Here is an 18,155-nt window from a genome sequence, read left to right as displayed (position 1 = left end):
AAAATAAGGACATATAAAGGATTTGATTTTATATTGCTTTTACAATATAAAGTGAGCATTGCTTCAAAATAAATTGTTTTGTGTTTGTGTGTGTGTGGGTTCATTGTTTTCCCAGAAGAGTGAATGTAGTTGGCATTATTAAGCACAGCATCCGACAGTAAGCGCGGGGATATGCCTGTGTGGCCATGGAGAATGGATCTCTGTCAGCAGAAGCCCGCCCGGGAGCCTCTCCAGGGGGTGGGAAGTGCTGACAGCCTGCACACAGTACAGCGGCTGCTGGGGTTGTCCGGTGGCTGTTCGCCTCACTGAACATGATCTCTGGAGAAGCAGGTGTAATACAGCCCCGCTTAACCTGCACAGGGTTTGGCGAACATCCTGAATAACTCTGCTGGGGGGCTGGTCGACCAGCAGTTCCCTGGAGTGACAGGGCTGGGAGAAGGGGAGGGGCTCTCACCTCTCTATGCCACACCCTGCCTTCTTTCTGCCCGCTCCCAGTGGAAAAACAGCTCATCTCATTAACTAATGAGCAGCCTCAGTAGAATAGCGATAGCCAGCTGTCTCTCCCCTTCGTCCTGAAATGTGCTTAGATTCTGCCACCATGTTCCCTGCTGAGTGTGCTGACCATAGTCATAGTGCAGTTTCCCCAGTGTTTTTTAGTAGCACTGCAAGGCGGCACTGTTTTTCATAGTTTCTTCCTAGTTTCTATGACACACCCTACATGTTTCAATAAAGGCACTGGAATTGGAGATGTGAAATTTTAACTGGCTGAGTTCCTAGATGCTGACTTGTAAAGGCATGTCATAGGTACCTATCACAGTACAAAGGCCACAGCCCTGTTTAAGCTTTCATCTCTCAGATCTTTGACTACAATGTTTATCCACTGCCTATGAGGGACACTAAATGGAACAATTCAGTTATGAAATATTTAAATGTAATTTAATTGAACTCCAGAATTTATCAAAACATGTATTGCCCCCGCAACAAATTTTTAAGGGCCCTCCATCCCCCCCTCCTTTCCCTCCCTCAGTACCATCAACAGTACCAATAACTCAAATATTTTACTTCTGAAACTTACACCAGGAAATTTTCTAAATTTGCCAACCCATAAACCCTGTAATACAGTACATGTATTATAAACCACATGTTTGTTGTAAATCAAGAATTTTGAAACCTATTATAAATAATATTTATTGTATTTGAAACTGTGGCAACATCAAAAGATCCCATTTGATTGGTCAGATCACCTTTCCTTCAACTTAAGCTATTAACAATTACAGTAAATAATGATTTTACAGAAACTTTCGGATGACACACCAAGACAGAGCAACAGGAACTTTATGTAGTTCAAACAATAGTACTGCTTTTTCTTACTGTTCTTATAACAGAAAGACCAAATAACTAAAGTTGCATAGAGGCACTCATTATTGTATTCACCACTGTCATGAAATAGCTGCTGAAGGTAAATCAAATACGCAGAAAAGAAGTCTGCTGAGTTAATGTGAGCCTTGAGGATATAATCAGACAAGTTTGGATGTGATGAGAAAGCTTCTGCTGCACTGTTCCCAGCTGGTGGGTGAAGGAAAGGTATAGGAAGAGTAGGGTCATGGGGACTACGAAGGAGATAAGAGGGAGAGTAAGAGGTTGTGGTTCTGAAGACAGCGAAACCAGAAAAACTGAAAAGGAAGGGTTTTTTTAATCTACCTTTTCTTGCAGATTTCATTGTGTCTTGTTTTTGCCTTCAGGATAAAAGCCATTTGGGTCCACTGCTGAGTGTATACCAATAATGCAAATCAACCCATCATGCAAAATACTGCTGTGTTAATGTACTAGGCTTCATGTATATTGCAAAGCATATTGACCACAGAACCACTGTTCAGTGGGCATTGCGCAGTGATCAAATGGCATCAAAGAAGACAGAAGAAAAAGATCTCATTACGGCTTGCAGACGCTCTTTTGAACATTTTTTATATGTGCATCCTATTTGACTCTTTAAGTGTTTTTTAATAATTGTGCCTGGTACTTTTTACAGCACTTCAGGCTATTCCCAGTTCAATTTCCTCTTCCTTTTCATCGGACATTTGAAACATCAATCTTCTTACAGACAAAAGCAAACATTATAATATCACTAGACAGCATAAGCAAGTGGCGCATGCCAAATGAACGTGTAGGGGTGCAGTCACGTTTGAAAGTCTGGTTTATTGCATTTTTTGTCAATAGAATTTACTCTCACATATTTATGTAAAACACCTGCCTACTGATGGGTCGTTCATATGGCTGATTCCGCATGCCTCCAGACAACCCACATAACCACCCCCTCCCATCCCCCACCGAAAATGCCCTCTTACCCCATGCTTGGTGCGTGGCACAGAATATCCCAAGGAGCTTTTGATGATTGCCACTGCTTAAGCTGCTGTCAGAGTCATCGGCAAAACTATGATTTATCTCCATCATGGTTTATAGAAGTTAGTGTTTTTCTGTTAACCTGAACCCTCAACAGCAGCTTCAAACTACCACAGCATCACATTATCCCAAATCAATCACGGCATGATTTTTCCATAAAGGAAAACTCAGCTGTAAATAACACTCTGCTGTTAGCAGACGGATAACATAAACCTCTGTAATATCTCCACCGGGCTTCACCTTGTCTCTATTTATTACTCACTACTAGTACATTCCAGCAACAATGGGATGCATGACTGGAACGTGTGTGGCATTTGTAGGTGAAGGACTGAAAGGTTCATCACTCTCTGAAGAATTCTGCACTTCTGGGTATTTGACAGATAAATATGTATAGTATTTTTTTCTTTTGCAAAGAGCACAGGTAAGTTTTTCAAAGTAATAACTTAAAATATGTTGAATAGCAAGGCAATATGTCTTTAAAAGAAATAATTAACTTTGCTCTCTATATCAAGTTAATTTTATAATTAAACACACAGTAATTAGCAATTCCACATGTTTGAACATATCTGCAAAGATATCTTGGATTGAGCATCTAAATTGAACATATCTTTGTAGTGTGTAGAAGCTTGGGGGAAAAAATACTGTTGAAAATATTGCTGATCTCTTAAAATGATAAAACAACACTGCAGAAAAGGTACTTCTGGTCCTTTAAGCCCAGAATTGATGCCAAAAGAGATTCCAGCTCACAGCCCTCTTCCATCAGGGGCACTTTTCATTACTCTGTTTTCTGCTGCAGCTAGACAGACACTGTGTAAGATTTACTGCAAACATTTGATCACCCGGTCCACATTTATTGACCGCATTTGACAAGTGTAATCCCTTTCTTTTTCCAGTCACTTCCTTTTAGTGATCAATCTCAGCATCAATGCCGGTGGACAGCTATGAAGTGCTGGCGAGGTGTTTGGCAACATCAAGGGACCTTGCGCGTTCTCACTATAATATGGCAATTGATTCATCTTCAAGGAAATCTTGATTTGGCTCTTGATTTCACTCCACAATTAAAAATTTGTAATCAAACAATTCACATTTGGTTAAAATGCAGATTGTCAACTATTATTTATATATTAAAGGGTATTTTTTAAATACATTTTGGTTTCACCATGTAGAAATTGCATAACATTTTAGATGTAGTCGCCCCATTTCAGGGCACCGTAATATTTGGGACAAATTCTTTGTAAATTTTGAGCTGTAAATTCAGATTTGTCAGAGCAGACCAAAAGTGCATCCCGCACTGCTTTTATTGCTCCCAATCACCTTGATGCCTGCCCTTGCTTGTCAGTGGCCCTTAAGTGACACTTATAATTAAGCATAACTCAAAACAGAGGACAAATGTTTAGGAGGTAAACTGGGACTAGTGGTACCAACTCAGTTAATCTGGAAGAAGAGGAGCGTGATGTGACCGAGGCCTTGGACGCTGGCCTCCAGCAGCACTCTTAAGCATGCATAATCCACTAGCAACACTCGCATGAATACTTACATACACACATACAGCACGAATGTAGTGTGTGTGTGTGGTGTGTGTGTGTGTGTGTGGACAGTGGCCGTGGGTTATTTAAATTTTATTTCATTTTAGTTTATTTAGCTGTGATGCTGTGTTTGCTTTAGTTAGTATATGGACACACTAACTAACACAAAAACACATCCTGGGCTCATTTGTCTACAGTATAGTTTCCACACATAATAACCATATCACAAGTCACCATCTTAGAAACAAAATATGCACACTATTTAACTCAAGTTCACATTTTACTTTACTTATCACAGCAAAGGGTTTTGTTTGTCCTGGGCAGTGGTGTTGTTTGTTGCCTACATTCCACATGTTCCGTATTTCTCTGCAACTTGCGGATTTCCTCAGTGCAAGGATCCATACCGAGGACAAGCCCTTAGGTGACTTTCAAAATGCCCGAAACTCTCAGTTTCACAGTTGCTCCGTGGTAAGGAGCATCTATTTGTAATTGTAATAAGTAAATGTAAATATACAGGAAGGTGGACAATATTCTGACTGTATATTATGTGATAGGGAAAAATATAATAACATCACAGAAGAAACCAGGGATGGTTTAGTCCAGGCAAACTGTTAATTAATGAAAATGAGAAATAGGCATTGCCAAAAGGGTCTCTGCTTCTGCAGGGGCGGTTTTAGTGATTTGGAGGCCCCAGGCAAAGACCAATGTGCGGCCCCTCTCCATTTTGCTTAACGCGATCATAGCTAGTGGACAAACACTATTTGAAGGCAGCTCTTTTCAGTTAACAAAGCCACAGAACTAAAGGACAGACCCAAATGAGAATTCTAACTGAAGAACTTCAAATGACCTTCAGTCAGTTAGAAGAAGACAATATGGCAAGAAAAAGATTATAAGTATATAATCTTTCATTCTTTCGAGACAAAAGTATAGTACATGCTTTTTGATAAAGCATTTGAACATCCACTATTCTCTAGGGGTAAAAGTCCCGGTCGGAGCGGGTGTCTGGTTTGTGGTGGGCTGCTGCTGTCTGTCTGTGTCGCCTCTGACACTTTCCTCCCACACTGTAGCTGGTTCACTTCAACGAGCAGAGGCAGTAACGCTAGAAGTTGTAGTAGGTGCGGTTGGTGCACAACAGGCTGAGGCACCAGTAAGGCTGCTAACGTTAGCTAGCTCAGCTTCTTCAACTAATGTTACACCTGTTTTAACATCAGCTAGAGTGAGCACCTATTATCAACCAACTTCGTTCGACAGACAGGAAAACGTAAACTGATTTGCAACTATATATGAAAAAATAGGCAAAATATCGTTAACAACCTGTACCTAGTTATGTAGGAAAAATGTCCTCGTTATCCTCCAGTAGTTATTTTTTTAAAGTAATTTTGCAATTTTTTTATGTGCAAATAACTCAGAGGTGGCCCAGCGCTAGATGTTGGTTGCTAAGGGGACGTGTATTGACCACCCCATATAAACGAATGCAACTTGACATAAATTTGCTAGCATACTGTATAAGTGTCCTGTCTTGCGTATTTGAGGTTAATATGAGAAAGGGTGGTCACTATCAGCATGTCTAGGAATCCGTACATATTCACTGGTGTAACCCAAGTCGCAGGATGCAAAATAACCGTTAGGAAAGCAGTATGAAATTATGAAGCAACGTCTGCGCCATTGGATTTAATGGGTCGCGATGAGATAATTTCGAGCGTGTTGCTTGTCTTAAAGTTGATGTAGTAAATAAGGCTGTATTACTATATCAAAATCTAACTAAATGTATATGTATGAAGTTAGTTTTTTACATTTAGACAATTTACTATGTGTATTTTTACAGGACTTACATTTAAATAGGTAACAATGTCCAGTCCTCTTTAATAAATACTAAGTAAACACACTAGCGGTTAGGGTGGTCGATAATAGGTGCTCTCATTCTACTTGTTGCTCCTCAGTCATGGAGTCTCTGGCTGTTTTATTAAAGAATTTCGTTAAACTTTAGGCAAACTTTCTTTAAACTGGGCATCTTCCTTCTTCCTCTTGCTCTTCTCAAATCCATTTTGAAAACGCTTTATGGTAACAAACATCGTGACTCTCTGTCTCTTATGGCAACTCGAATTTCTACGTCATTGAGTAGGCACAAATGCAGGAAGGTCAAGGTGGAATAGTCCATTAAATGTAAAATGTGGGTGATAATAAATATTGGCAAATATAGACATTTAATTGGATAGGCCCACATTTACATGTAGACAGACTTATTTTTATCTATTACAGATTATCATTCATTTGGAGTGACAAGAAAAGAAAAATGTTTTATAAATTAAAAAAAAAAGAAACACAAATTCATGAGGCCGCTTCGGCGGACGAGGCCCCAAGCAATTGCCTACCTATGGCCTATGGTAAAACCGCCTATGTGCTTCTGTAGAGCTAATGTGGTTCAGATAGAGCCATAGAGTAGGTGGCAGTCTGTCTGAACCCAGTGAAATGTTTGGCTCCTGTTGTTTGTTATTTTTGTTGCATGTATGTTTGTTTTTTTGTGTGTTGGGTAATCACAAATAAACATCCATGCACTACAGTGCTATGTGCAGCTGCATCATCTGTTGGACAGTAGTAATTTGGTGCCCACAGACTCTCACCAAAGGTGTGGGTATGACAATGTACATGGGCGCATGTTGCATAATCTCTAATCTGAACAGTAAAACTAATTTGGTCGGGAAGTGCATTTTGTCAGGACATCTGGCATTTCCAAAAATCAATTTTATTTTTCTTTATAATTAAAAAATGTATATTTAAAATAATCTGTAATGAATGAGAAATGTCAGCTGGAATCTATAAGCCTATTACTTAACTGAGCATTACAGAATATTACTAGTTCCAAGCTCACAAAGCATTCTGTATTTTGGTGTCTAACCCAAAGAAACACAGTTTCAACTAAACACAGCATGCTACATAAATGCCCTGGATGAAAAACATCAATCATACATCTTTGCTAAAGTGAGCTAAAAATAACAAAATTGTTTAGTTAGTTACTTTTTGTTATCTAAAACAAGTAATGGAGCGTTTAGATTACATTAAGTTTACACCTTACACATAAGTGAATGATGTTGCCATACATCCCTCTTGAATATTGTTGGTTTACAATTTCAGAAAAATGAAGAACTACAGTAAAGTACTTTTTCCTTCCTGAGTGAAAGTGGTGTCATACATGTGATTTTACCTGGTATTCAAAAGAAAGAAAAAAATAAAACAATTTCAATAAATCATAGCAAGAAAAATAAACACACACATTCACAGACAGGATTTTAATAGTGTTTTTGAAACATAAATGAAAATTACAAAACACAATAACTGAATTAGAAATAGAGGTAGCAAAAATGGTTGGCCCAAGTCAAATACTGTACATCAGGTATCAGATCCTGGATGCTCTATGAATGCAGTGAGGTCTAAATTCAAGCTTGAGGCCTTGTGGCTTGGAGGTATGCAGAAAAATCCACATTAAAGCATGAACTAACCATGCAGGATTGCCCAGCCAGGAACCATTTCACAGCTCCAAGGCAAGGGGGGCACTCTGTACCCGGCTGAGTGTTCTTGGCCTGGTCTGTGTCTGTGAGGGTGTCAAGATTTGTCTTTCACCCAACCAAAAACAGTGCACGTATTCAAGAGGGTGGCCCATGCCCCGATGAAACAATGTTCACTTTAATGAATTTGAACCCTTGACAGAATGTTGCTTCATGCTACCTGAGTTTTAACAGCTTGCTTCACCCAGTCTATGAGGGTAGCTTGAGTGACAGAGATGTAGACCAAATAACGTCTTCCATTCAGGACATGGTAAGGTGCCTGAACTTGGGCTCCTCTTTTGAAAGCCTGACCTTGTGTTAATGAAGTGAGTCATTGCTTGCACAATAGTTCCATTGCTCATACTAATTTATAAATGTGGGAAGGGTAGGGGGGAGTGGGAAGTTTATTAGGAAATGTTCTAAAGGAAGTGTATCTGTAATAGCAGGAACAGTGTCAATGACCCGCAGATTGCAATAGCTGACTGATTTCATTGCTGCCTCTGCCACCTGCCTCATTGGATGAAATTGTATCCTCTCACTCTGGCTCTCTTAAGAATCTGTGAGGTACTGGAAGCCAGTGAGGTGTGATGTTTTCCTTTTTTCCTCCCTTCCTTTCTTTTCATGAACAAATGGGTCCCAAGAGACCAGAAATAAGTAAAAAGGTTCTATGTGTTTAATTTAATGATTATCAGGTATGTGCCTCACCCTGGTGTTGACAGGTATAAGGTGACAGAGAGACCATGTCTCTGTCCATCAGCCACCAGTCCACGGGTATTATTCTTGTAGCACTTCACCATTACAGGTCACTGATAAAGAACATCAAGCACAACGCAACATGCATACCGTAACTGGGCGCACGTGAAGCGCACCAACATTTATTTAAATAACCACATCTTCCATTCTTCAGTGGGTAGCATTTTAAAGACATCATCTCCCTAAACCAGACTGCAGCACTCTCCTACAGCTGGGATTTACTTTAATCCAGTATTGAATGATTTACCCTGACATTTCAAAGTTGCAGCCGCCCTTTGACTTCACAATGCTATCTGACAATATGGTAATCCCTTACAATTATAATTGAACAGATAATGGCGATCGGTGAGCATGTCCTAACTTACTCAGTTTCCCCAAAGGTTTCTCTTCTACTTGCATATCGTTGTGTTCGTGCCATTGTAAGTGCCACTGCTTCTGACTTTAATAGGTTTTAATGGCAATTCTATTATGTCATGTCACCTCTCAAGTTACAGGAAAATATGTCATTTAAACAGCAGTATCCCTCTGCACTGAGAACACCAAGTGCCATCTGCATTCCGAAAAGCCATGCCTATTCTGTTTATGGATTACAAACAAACCTCCATTCAGGAATACCTCCGTCAGAGAATTGAATGTGGCTGAATCTTTCCTTTACCCAAATGCTATTTGTTTAGCATGCCATTTGGAAGAAGGCTTGCATTTCCATTAACTTTGCATGCTAAATGGCATTCCTCTGATTGAAAGGATGCTGCTTGTGATAGCATTTGATCAGGGCAGGTATCCTCCTTTTTCACAACAATCAATTTACCATTGTTTGTTTGCTTATATTTATTATTCAGCATTAGTAAATAGATGGCCCCACAACAGAAGACATATCAAAATATATGTAATATATCAGAGAAAAATATTAGTCACCCTTGAAGCAAGGAGACGGGAATAAACATGCAGAACGGCATGATGTTATAAAAAGAAGCAGTGAAAATGTGCTTCACACAATATTTTATAATCAGGAGCTTGAGGGCACCTCTGACTGGTGTCCACACTTTTATGTGTGCCATCGATATTGTGATTAGGCAAAGTCACACATATACACAACAAATAGCTTTGCACCCGACTCCCCACCAAAAGTGTCTCCACTGTGGTCTGGATTCATCTGTTTGAATGAAAGAAAACAAATCCAGGATTAAACATGACACTTTCAGTCCCCAGAACTTGAGAGGTGGGCTTTGGTTTGGCAAACTCTCAAAGGTATAGCATGAGTTTGATGCCAAAATCCAGCATCCCACTCTTGGCTAGTATGTGCGGGAGCCAAGGTCTTGCTTAACAGACAGTGTATCACAGTTGTATTCCTATCCCTGTAAGTGGTAGGAGTGTATAAAAGGCTGAGTTCACACTGCTGATTCTTATATCTGCCCAGCATGAGATGACGTGACCACGTCTGAAGGTCCTTGTCATAAGAGAAAAACCGCCAAGATTCATCTAGCCTAATGCACGTAACTGTTCATTATTTCCGTTTCTACTGTGTATTCCCAATTTACCGCCATAATTCAAAAATTGAGCAATACAGATTATCCATTATCGTTTACAGATCATTTTGGCTATCATACGTTTTTTGAGATTCCATAGTTAAATGTTAAAATAGAGAAATATGCTTCAGCACCCAATGTGCTTCAAACGGAGACACTGAGAAGAAATGTGCCTGGGCGCTCAAATACGGGCCTTCTTATAACCTCTCCTCACACATAACGATACAGGAAGATATTGCCTGTATATTAGTACCCAAGAAGGACTTCATACTGTGACATACATGCACATTGCTCAGCGACATAGTGACATCACAATACAACTCATCAAAGTATTTCATTTGTGCATCAACAAGTTCTTAAAGCTCAGGTCCCACCGAGATTTGAACTTGGATCGCTGGATTCAGAGCCCAGAGTGCTAACCATTACACCATGGAACCCCACATCTGCCTAAATTGACAAGAGTGGCAGAGGGAGATTTGTTCACAAATATCTGTGGAACTGTAGCTAGATAAAGAAGTTACTTTATCCTATTCTGTTCAAAAGACACTAGACACTGAAACAACAGCCATTTTAGCATACATATTACATACCCAATTAAACAACTGATGCCAAAAAGAAACAATTTTATACACTTGAGTAGCACAGCAATTGATCAGTTACAGCACTAGATTACAGAGTTAACTCAGGTCACCTGTTTTCCAGGGTCTGAATTAGTCGTTGGTCTTGAGGAAAAAACAATCCCAATACCAAAAATTGTTAGCTTCCAAGCAACATTTGAGGCCTGTACAACCAAAGCACCCAATGTGCTCCTAACTGAATCTCTAACAGAAACAGGTCAGGGCACTCAAATATGGGCCTTCCTAAAACCATTCCCCAGTCACCTGACCGGTCACAAAATGGCCTCTTCGCATGACATATAAATAGCAAGACTGCGCTACGTCAACAGCGAACAATCGGAATGGACAGGATTGGATACTAATGGAGGGTGCTGTGAAAAGCAGCGCTTAGCTAAACCTTGCTTCGTACCCTTCGATAGCTCAGTTGGAAGAGCGGAGGACTGTAGGAAACCCGTGTTGAAATCCTTAGGTCGCTGGTTCGACTCCGGCTCGAAGGATTAGTGTTTTCCAAGAGCAGCATTTGTTTATGATCCGTGTTTCTATGATCAACAATTTCAAAGACAATGTCATGTATGGAGGTGGTGATGACCATGCAGAGCACCTGAAACAAACTAGAATGAAAATATCAATAGTTTCATTTTAGAGTAGACTTCGCATAACCGATTAAAGAAAAAAAACCTGGATCCCAAAAATGTTAGCCACAAGCGGAGTTTGAGGCCTGAAGCACCCATAGCAACCAATGTGCTTCAAACGGAGACTCTGAGAAGAAATGGGCCTGGGCGCTCAAATACGGGCCTTCTTATAACCTCTCCTCACACATAACAATACAAGAAGATATTGCCTGTATATTAGTACCCAAGCAGGACTTCATACTGTGACATACATGCACATTGCTCAGCGACATAGTGACATCACAATACAACTCATCAAAGTATTTCATTTGTGCATCAACAAGTTCTTAAAGCTCAGGTCCCACCGAGATTTGAACTCGGATCGCTGGATTCAGAGCCCAGAGTGCTAACCATTACACCATGGAACCCCACATCTGCCTAAATTGACAAGAGTGGCAGAGGGAGATTTGTTCACAAATATCTGTGGAACTGTAGCTAGATAAAGAAGTTACTTTATCCTATTCTGTTCAAAAGACACTAGACACTGAAACAACAGCCATTTCAGCATACATATTACATACCCAATTAAACAACTGATGCCAAAAAGAAACAATTTTATACACTTGAGTAGCACAGCAATTGATCAGTTACAGCACTAGATTACAGAGTTAACTCAGTTCACCTGTTTTCCAGGGTCTGAATTAGTCGTTGGTCTTGAGGAAAAAACAATCCCAATACCAAAAACTGTTAGCTTCCAAGCAACATTTGAGGCCTGTACAACCAAAGCACCCAATGTGCTCCTAACTGAATCTCTAACAGAAACAGGTCAGGGCACTCAAATATGGGCCTCTAAAAAACTCCCAAAGTACCCGGTCACAAATGGCCTTACCGCAGACATATACTACAACGATGCGTATCAACAGCGAACATCAAGGAAGGATTTAACTACCCGGAGTGCTGAAAAGCAGCGTGCTAAACCTTGTCGACCTTCGAACTCAGTGGAAAGCGAGGACTGGAGGAACCTTTGAAATCTTAGTGCTGGTTCACTCGGCTCGAAGATTAGTTCAAACAGCATTGTTATGATCCGTTTCTATATCAACAATTTCAAAGACAATGTGTATGAGGTGGTGATACTGCAGAGCACCTGAACAATAGATGAAAATACATAGTTCATTTATGATTGCATAACCGTTAAGAAAAAAACCGGATCCAAATGTTAGCCCAAGCGATTTGAGGCCTACACCAAGCACCAATGTGCTTCAACGGAACTCTGAAAGAATGGGCCGGGCCTCAAATACCCTTTTAAACCTCTCCTCACCATAACATAAGAGAATGCTGTATATTACCCAAGAGGACATTGCTACATGATGCTCGGAATTGACACCATAAACTCCAAGTATTCATTTGGAAACAAGTTCTTAAACTCGGTCCCACGAGATTGACTCGGATCGCTGATTAGCCCAGAGTGCAACATTCACCATGAACCCCACATCTGCTAAATTGACAAGAGTGGCAGAGGGAGATGTCAATATGTGGAACTGAAATAAGAAGTACTATCCTTCTTTAAAAGACCTAACCTGAAACAACACCTGCATACATAACATACCAAACAATGAGCCAAAGAACAATTAAACTTGAGAGACAGCAATGATCGTTGCACTAATACAGGTTAACTCTTCACCGTTTCCAGGGTCTGAATAGTCTGGTCTAGGAAAACAATCCCAATCAAATTGTAGCTTCCAACACATGAAGATCATGATAACAATCTAGCAGCCACGTTGAACTGACGCGATCACCCGGTACTACACTGACCACATTCAATGACAAGGGAGGGAATTCAAATGAGTACAAAGAGTATCTCGTAAGACATAATAAACTTGAATCATACATAAAAATGCCAAAACATTATCTAGAGCAAATTGTCGTCGCATTAGAGTAATGTCCTTTCCAGCTGATAGTGGTCTGAAAACAACCAAAAGTATTTCATTTGTGCATCAACAAGTTCTTAAAGCTCAGGTCCCACCGAGATTTGAACTCGGATCGCTGGATTCAGAGCCCAGAGTGCTAACCATTACACCATGGAACCCCACATCTGCCTAAATTGACAAGAGTGGCAGAGGGAGATTTGTTCACAAATATCTGTGGAACTGTAGCTAGATAAAGAAGTTACTTTATCCTATTCTGTTCAAAAGACACTAGACACTGAAACAACAGCCATTTTAGCATACATATTACATACCCAATTAAACAACTGATGCCAACAAGAAACAATTTGTATACACTTGAGTAGCACAGCAATTGATCAGTTACAGCACTAGATTACAGAGTTAACTCAGTTCACCTGTTTTCCAGGGTCTGAATTAGTCGTTGGTCTTGAGGAAAAAACAATCCCAATACCAAAAATTGTTAGCTTCCAAGCAACATTTGAGGCCTGTACAACCAAAGCACCCAATGTGCTCCTAACTGAATCTCTAACAGAAACAGGTCAGGGCACTCAAATATGGGCCTTCCTAAAACCATTCCCCAGTCACCTGACCGGTCACAAAATGGCCTCTTCGCATGACATATAAATAGCAAGACTGCGCTACGTCAACAGCGAACAATCGGAATGGACAGGATTGGATACTAATGGAGGGTGCTGTGAAAAGCAGCGCTTAAACCTTGCTTCGTACCCTTCGATAGCTCAGTTGGAAGAGCGGAGGACTGTAGGAAACCCGTGTTGAAATCCTTAGGTCGCTGGTTCGACTCCGGCTCGAAGGATTAGTGTTTTCCAAGAGCAGCATTTGTTTATGATCCGTGTTTCTATGATCAACAATTTCAAAGACAATGTCATGTATGGAGGTGGTGATGACCATGCAGAGCACCTGAAACAAACTAGAATGAAAATATCAATAGTTTCATTTTAGAGTAGACTTCGCATAACCGATTAAAGAAAAAAAACCTGGATCCCAAAAATGTTAGCCACAAGCGGAGTTTGAGGCCTGAAACACCCATAGCAACCAATGTGCTTCAAACGGAGACTCTGAGAAGAAATGGGCCTGGGCGCTCAAATACGGGCCTTCTTATAACCTCTCCTCACACATAATGATACAGGAAGATATTGCCTGTATATTAGTACCCAAGAAGGACTTCATACTGTGACATACATGCACATTGCTCAGCGACATAGTGACATCACAATACAACTCATCAAAGTATTTCATTTGTGCATCAACAAGTTCTTAAAGCTCAGGTCCCACCGAGATTTGAACTCGGATCGCTGGATTCAGAGCCCAGAGTGCTAACCATTACACCATGGAACCCCACATCTGCCTAAATTGACAAGAGTGGCAGAGGGAGATTTGTTCACAAATATCTGTGGAACTGTAGCTAGATAAAGAAGTTACTTTATCCTATTCTGTTCAAAAGACACTAGACACTGAAACAACAGCCATTTTAGCATACATATTACATACCCAATTAAACAACTGATGCCAACAAGAAACAATTTGTATACACTTGAGTAGCACAGCAATTGATCAGTTACAGCACTAGATTACAGAGTTAACTCAGTTCACCTGTTTTCCAGGGTCTGAATTAGTCGTTGGTCTTAAGGAAAAAGCAATCCCAATGCCAAAAATTGTTAGCTTCCAAGCAACATTTGAGGCCTGTACAACCAAAGCACCCAATGTGCTACTAACTGAATCTCTAACAGAAACAGGTCAGGGCACTCAAATATGGGCCTTCCTAAAACCATTCCCCAGTCACCTGACCGGTCACAAAATGGCCTCTTCGCATGACATATAAATAGCAAGACTGCGCTACGTCAACAGTGAACAATCGGAATGGACAGGATTGGATACTAATAATGGGTGCTGTGAAAAGCAGCGCTTAAAACTTGCTTCGTACCCTTCGATAGCTCAGTTGGAAGAGCGGAGGACTGTAGGAAACCCGTGTTGAAATCCTTAGGTCGCTGGTTCGACTCCGGCTCGAAGGATTAGTGTTTTCCAAGAGCAGCATTTGTTTATGATCCGTGTTTCTATGATCAACAATTTCAAAGACAATGTCATGTATGGAGGTGGTGATGACCATGCAGAGCACCTGAAACAAACTAGAATGAAAATATCAATAGTTTCATTTTAGAGTAGACTTCGCATAACCGATTAAAGAAAAAAAACCTGGATCCCAAAAATGTTAGCCACAAGCGGAGTTTGAGGCCTGAAGCACCCATAGCAACCAATGTGCTTCAAACGGAGACTCTGAGAAGAAATGGGCCTGGGCGCTCAAATACGGGCCTTCTTATAACCTCTCCTCACACATAACGATACAGGAAGATATTGCCTGTATATTAGTACCCAAGAAGGACTTCATACTGTGACATACATGCACATTGCTCAGCGACATAGTGACATCACAATACAACTCATCAAAGTATTTCATTTGTGCATCAACAAGTTCTTAAAGCTCAGGTCCCACCGAGATTTGAACTCGAATCGCTGGATTCAGAGCCCAGAGTGCTAACCATTACACCATGGAACCCCACATCTGCCTAAATTGACAAGAGTGGCAGAGGGAGATTTGTTCACAAATATCTGTGGAACTGTAAATGGTAAATGGCAAATGGACTGCATTTATATAGCGCTTTTATCCAAAGCACTTTACAATTGATGCCTCTCATTCGCCAGAGCAGTTAGGGGTTAGGTGTCTTGCTCAAGAACACTTCGACATGCCCAGGGCGGGGTTTGAACCAGCAACCCTCCAACTGCCAGACAATCGGTCTTACCTCCTGAGCTATGTCGCCCCCGTACTGTAGCTGTAGCTGTAGCTAGTAGCTAGATAAAGAAGTTACTTTACCCTATTCTGTTCAAAAGACACTAGACACTGAAACAACAGCCATTTTAGCATACATATTGCATACCCAATTAAACAACTGATGCCAACAAGAAACAATTTGTATACACTTGAGTAGCACAGCAATTGATCAGTTACAGCACTAGATTACAGAGTTAACTATGTTCACCTGTTTTCCAGGGTCTGAATTAGTCGTTGGTCTTAAGGAAAAAGCAATCCCAATGCCAAAAATTGTTAGCTTCCAAGCAACATTTGAGGCCTGTACAACCAAAGCACCCAATGTGCTACTAACTGAATCTCTAACAGAAACAGGTCAGGGCACTCAAATATGGGCCTTCCTAAAACCATTCCCCAGTCACCTGACCGGTCACAAAATGGCCTCTTCGCATGACATATAAATAGCAAGACTGCGCTACGTCAACAGTGAACAATCGGAATGGACAGGATTGGATACTAATGGCGGGTGCTGTGAAAAGCAGCGCTTAAACCTTGCTTCGTACCCTTCGATAGCTCAGTTGGAAGAGCGGAGGACTGTAGGAAACCCTCAGGTCACTGAGTCTCTCCACGCAGCACACGCAGCATCCCGTTCATCTGTCCTAATTCTTCTTGACCTCTCAGCTGCCTTCGACACCGTTGACCATCCTACACTTCTGTCTTCCCTGACAGAATTGGGAATTTGCGGACCAGCCCTCAACTGGATTGCGTCCTATCTCTCCGGCCGCTCCTTCCAGGTTGCCTGGGCCGGTGCAGTATCAGCTCCTCGTCCCCTCACAACTGGGGTCCCTCAGGGCTCTGTCCTTGGTCCCCTCCTCTTTTCTCTGTATACTAGGTCCCTTGGCCCTGTTATTGCCGCCCATGGCATGTCATATCATCTCTATGCAGATGATATTCAACTTTTCTACACTTTCTCTCCCACAGACACTCAGGTCTCCGATCGCATATCCGCCTGCCTGAGTGACATCCAGAGCTGGATGACCAAACACCAGCTCAAGCTCAACACAAGCAAAACGGAACTTCTCCATATTCCTTCTCTTACCTCTCCCACTTCTCATCTGCCCATTTCTTTAGGAGACACTCCCCTACACCCTTCACAGAGTGCCCGAAATCTTGGAGTTGTGCTGGACAACAGGCTGTCACTCTCTGAGAATATCGCGGCAACCACCCGGTCGTGCAGGTTCATCCTGTACAATATCCGCAGAATAAGACCACTCCTCACCAATTATTCCACACAGCTCCTGGTCCAGGCCATGATACTGTCACGTCTGGACTACTGCAACTCCCTCCTGGCTGGCCTCCCAGCATCAGCCACCAGACCCCTTCAGCTCATCCAGAATGCAGCAGCAGCGTGGTTTACAACCTCCCTCGTGACTCCCACGTCACTCCCCTCCTCATCTCCCTCCACTGGCTACCAGTGCAAGCTCGCACCCGGTTTAAGACACTGGTGCTTGCTTTCCAAGCAGTCAAGGGGTCAGCTCCTGGTTATCTGCAGAAGATGATCAGACCCTACAAGCCGGCCAGATCGCTCCGATCGGCTACTACAGGGCGGCTGATTCCTCCCCCAACACGAGCAGCAACAAGGTCTCGACTCTTTGCAGTTCTGGCCCCACGATGGTGGAACGATCTTCCAGTGGAGGTCAGAACAGCAGAGTGTCTGAGCACCTTCAAACGGAAACTCAAGACGCACCTCTTCTCTGTGTACCTCTCTCCTCTTCCCTAAACCCCCTCCCATAACTATAAAAAAAAAAAAAAAAAAAAATTTTTGGTTCAGACTATCTTGTTTCTCCTTAATGTATGCATCATAGTAAAGGCTTTTTATCTGCATGTTGTTCAATGGACTTAAGTGGACTTGATCCTGAGTTTGGTTACACTGTTGTAAGTCGCTCTGGATAAGAGCGTCAGCTAAATGCCTATAATGTAATGTAATGTAATGAAATCCTTAGGTCGCTGGTTCGACTCCGGCTCGAAGGATTAGTGTTTTCCAAGAGCAGCATTTGTTTATGATCCGTGTTTCTATGATCAACAATTTCAAAGACAATGTCATGTATGGAGGTGGTGATGACCATGCAGAGCACCTGAAACAAACTAGAATGAAAATATCAATAGTTTCATTTTAGAGTAGACTTCGCATAACCGATTAAAGAAAAAAAACCTGGATCCCAAAAATGTTAGCCACAAGCGGAGTTTGAGGCCTGAAGCACCCATAGCAACCAATGTGCTTCAAACGGAGACTCTGAGAAGAAATGGGCCTGGGCGCTCAAATACGGGCCTTCTTATAACCTCTCCTCACACATAACGATACAGGAAGATATTGCCTGTATATTAGTACCCAAGAAGGACTTCATACTGTGAC

At 41.5% G+C, this 18,155-nt stretch overlaps 8 non-coding genes across 8 annotated transcripts; 3 read left to right on the top strand and 5 right to left on the bottom strand.

Annotated features, from left to right (window-relative positions):
- Positions 1 to 10,112: 10,112 nt before the first annotated feature.
- trnaq-cug (transfer RNA glutamine (anticodon CUG)) lies at positions 10,113 to 10,184 on the bottom strand. Its single transcript has one exon. It is a non-coding gene; the product is annotated as a tRNA-Gln (tRNA).
- A 589-nt stretch (positions 10,185 to 10,773) lies between these two features.
- trnay-gua (transfer RNA tyrosine (anticodon GUA)) lies at positions 10,774 to 10,861 on the top strand. Its single transcript is given in 2 exon segments — positions 10,774 to 10,810; positions 10,826 to 10,861. It is a non-coding gene; the product is annotated as a tRNA-Tyr (tRNA).
- Positions 10,862 to 11,331: 470 nt separating this feature from the next.
- On the bottom strand, positions 11,332 to 11,403 carry trnaq-cug (transfer RNA glutamine (anticodon CUG)). The gene has a single exon. It is a non-coding gene; the product is annotated as a tRNA-Gln (tRNA).
- A 1,586-nt stretch (positions 11,404 to 12,989) lies between these two features.
- Positions 12,990 to 13,061, bottom strand: trnaq-cug (transfer RNA glutamine (anticodon CUG)). Its single transcript has one exon. It is a non-coding gene; the product is annotated as a tRNA-Gln (tRNA).
- Positions 13,062 to 13,647: 586 nt separating this feature from the next.
- trnay-gua (transfer RNA tyrosine (anticodon GUA)) lies at positions 13,648 to 13,735 on the top strand. The gene is given in 2 exon segments: positions 13,648 to 13,684; positions 13,700 to 13,735. It is a non-coding gene; the product is annotated as a tRNA-Tyr (tRNA).
- A 470-nt stretch (positions 13,736 to 14,205) lies between these two features.
- Positions 14,206 to 14,277, bottom strand: trnaq-cug (transfer RNA glutamine (anticodon CUG)). The gene has a single exon. It is a non-coding gene; the product is annotated as a tRNA-Gln (tRNA).
- A 586-nt stretch (positions 14,278 to 14,863) lies between these two features.
- Positions 14,864 to 14,951, top strand: trnay-gua (transfer RNA tyrosine (anticodon GUA)). Its single transcript is given in 2 exon segments — positions 14,864 to 14,900; positions 14,916 to 14,951. It is a non-coding gene; the product is annotated as a tRNA-Tyr (tRNA).
- Positions 14,952 to 15,421: 470 nt separating this feature from the next.
- On the bottom strand, positions 15,422 to 15,493 carry trnaq-cug (transfer RNA glutamine (anticodon CUG)). Its single transcript has one exon. It is a non-coding gene; the product is annotated as a tRNA-Gln (tRNA).
- Between the last annotated feature and the right edge of the window lie 2,662 nt (positions 15,494 to 18,155).

This window comes from Anguilla rostrata, chromosome 5, assembly GCF_018555375.3.
Source record: "Anguilla rostrata isolate EN2019 chromosome 5, ASM1855537v3, whole genome shotgun sequence".
NCBI classification, from domain to species: Eukaryota; Metazoa; Chordata; class Actinopteri; order Anguilliformes; family Anguillidae; genus Anguilla; species Anguilla rostrata.
The sequence above is the reverse complement of the archived record's forward strand: the minus strand, read 5'-3'. Positions and strand labels throughout refer to the sequence as shown.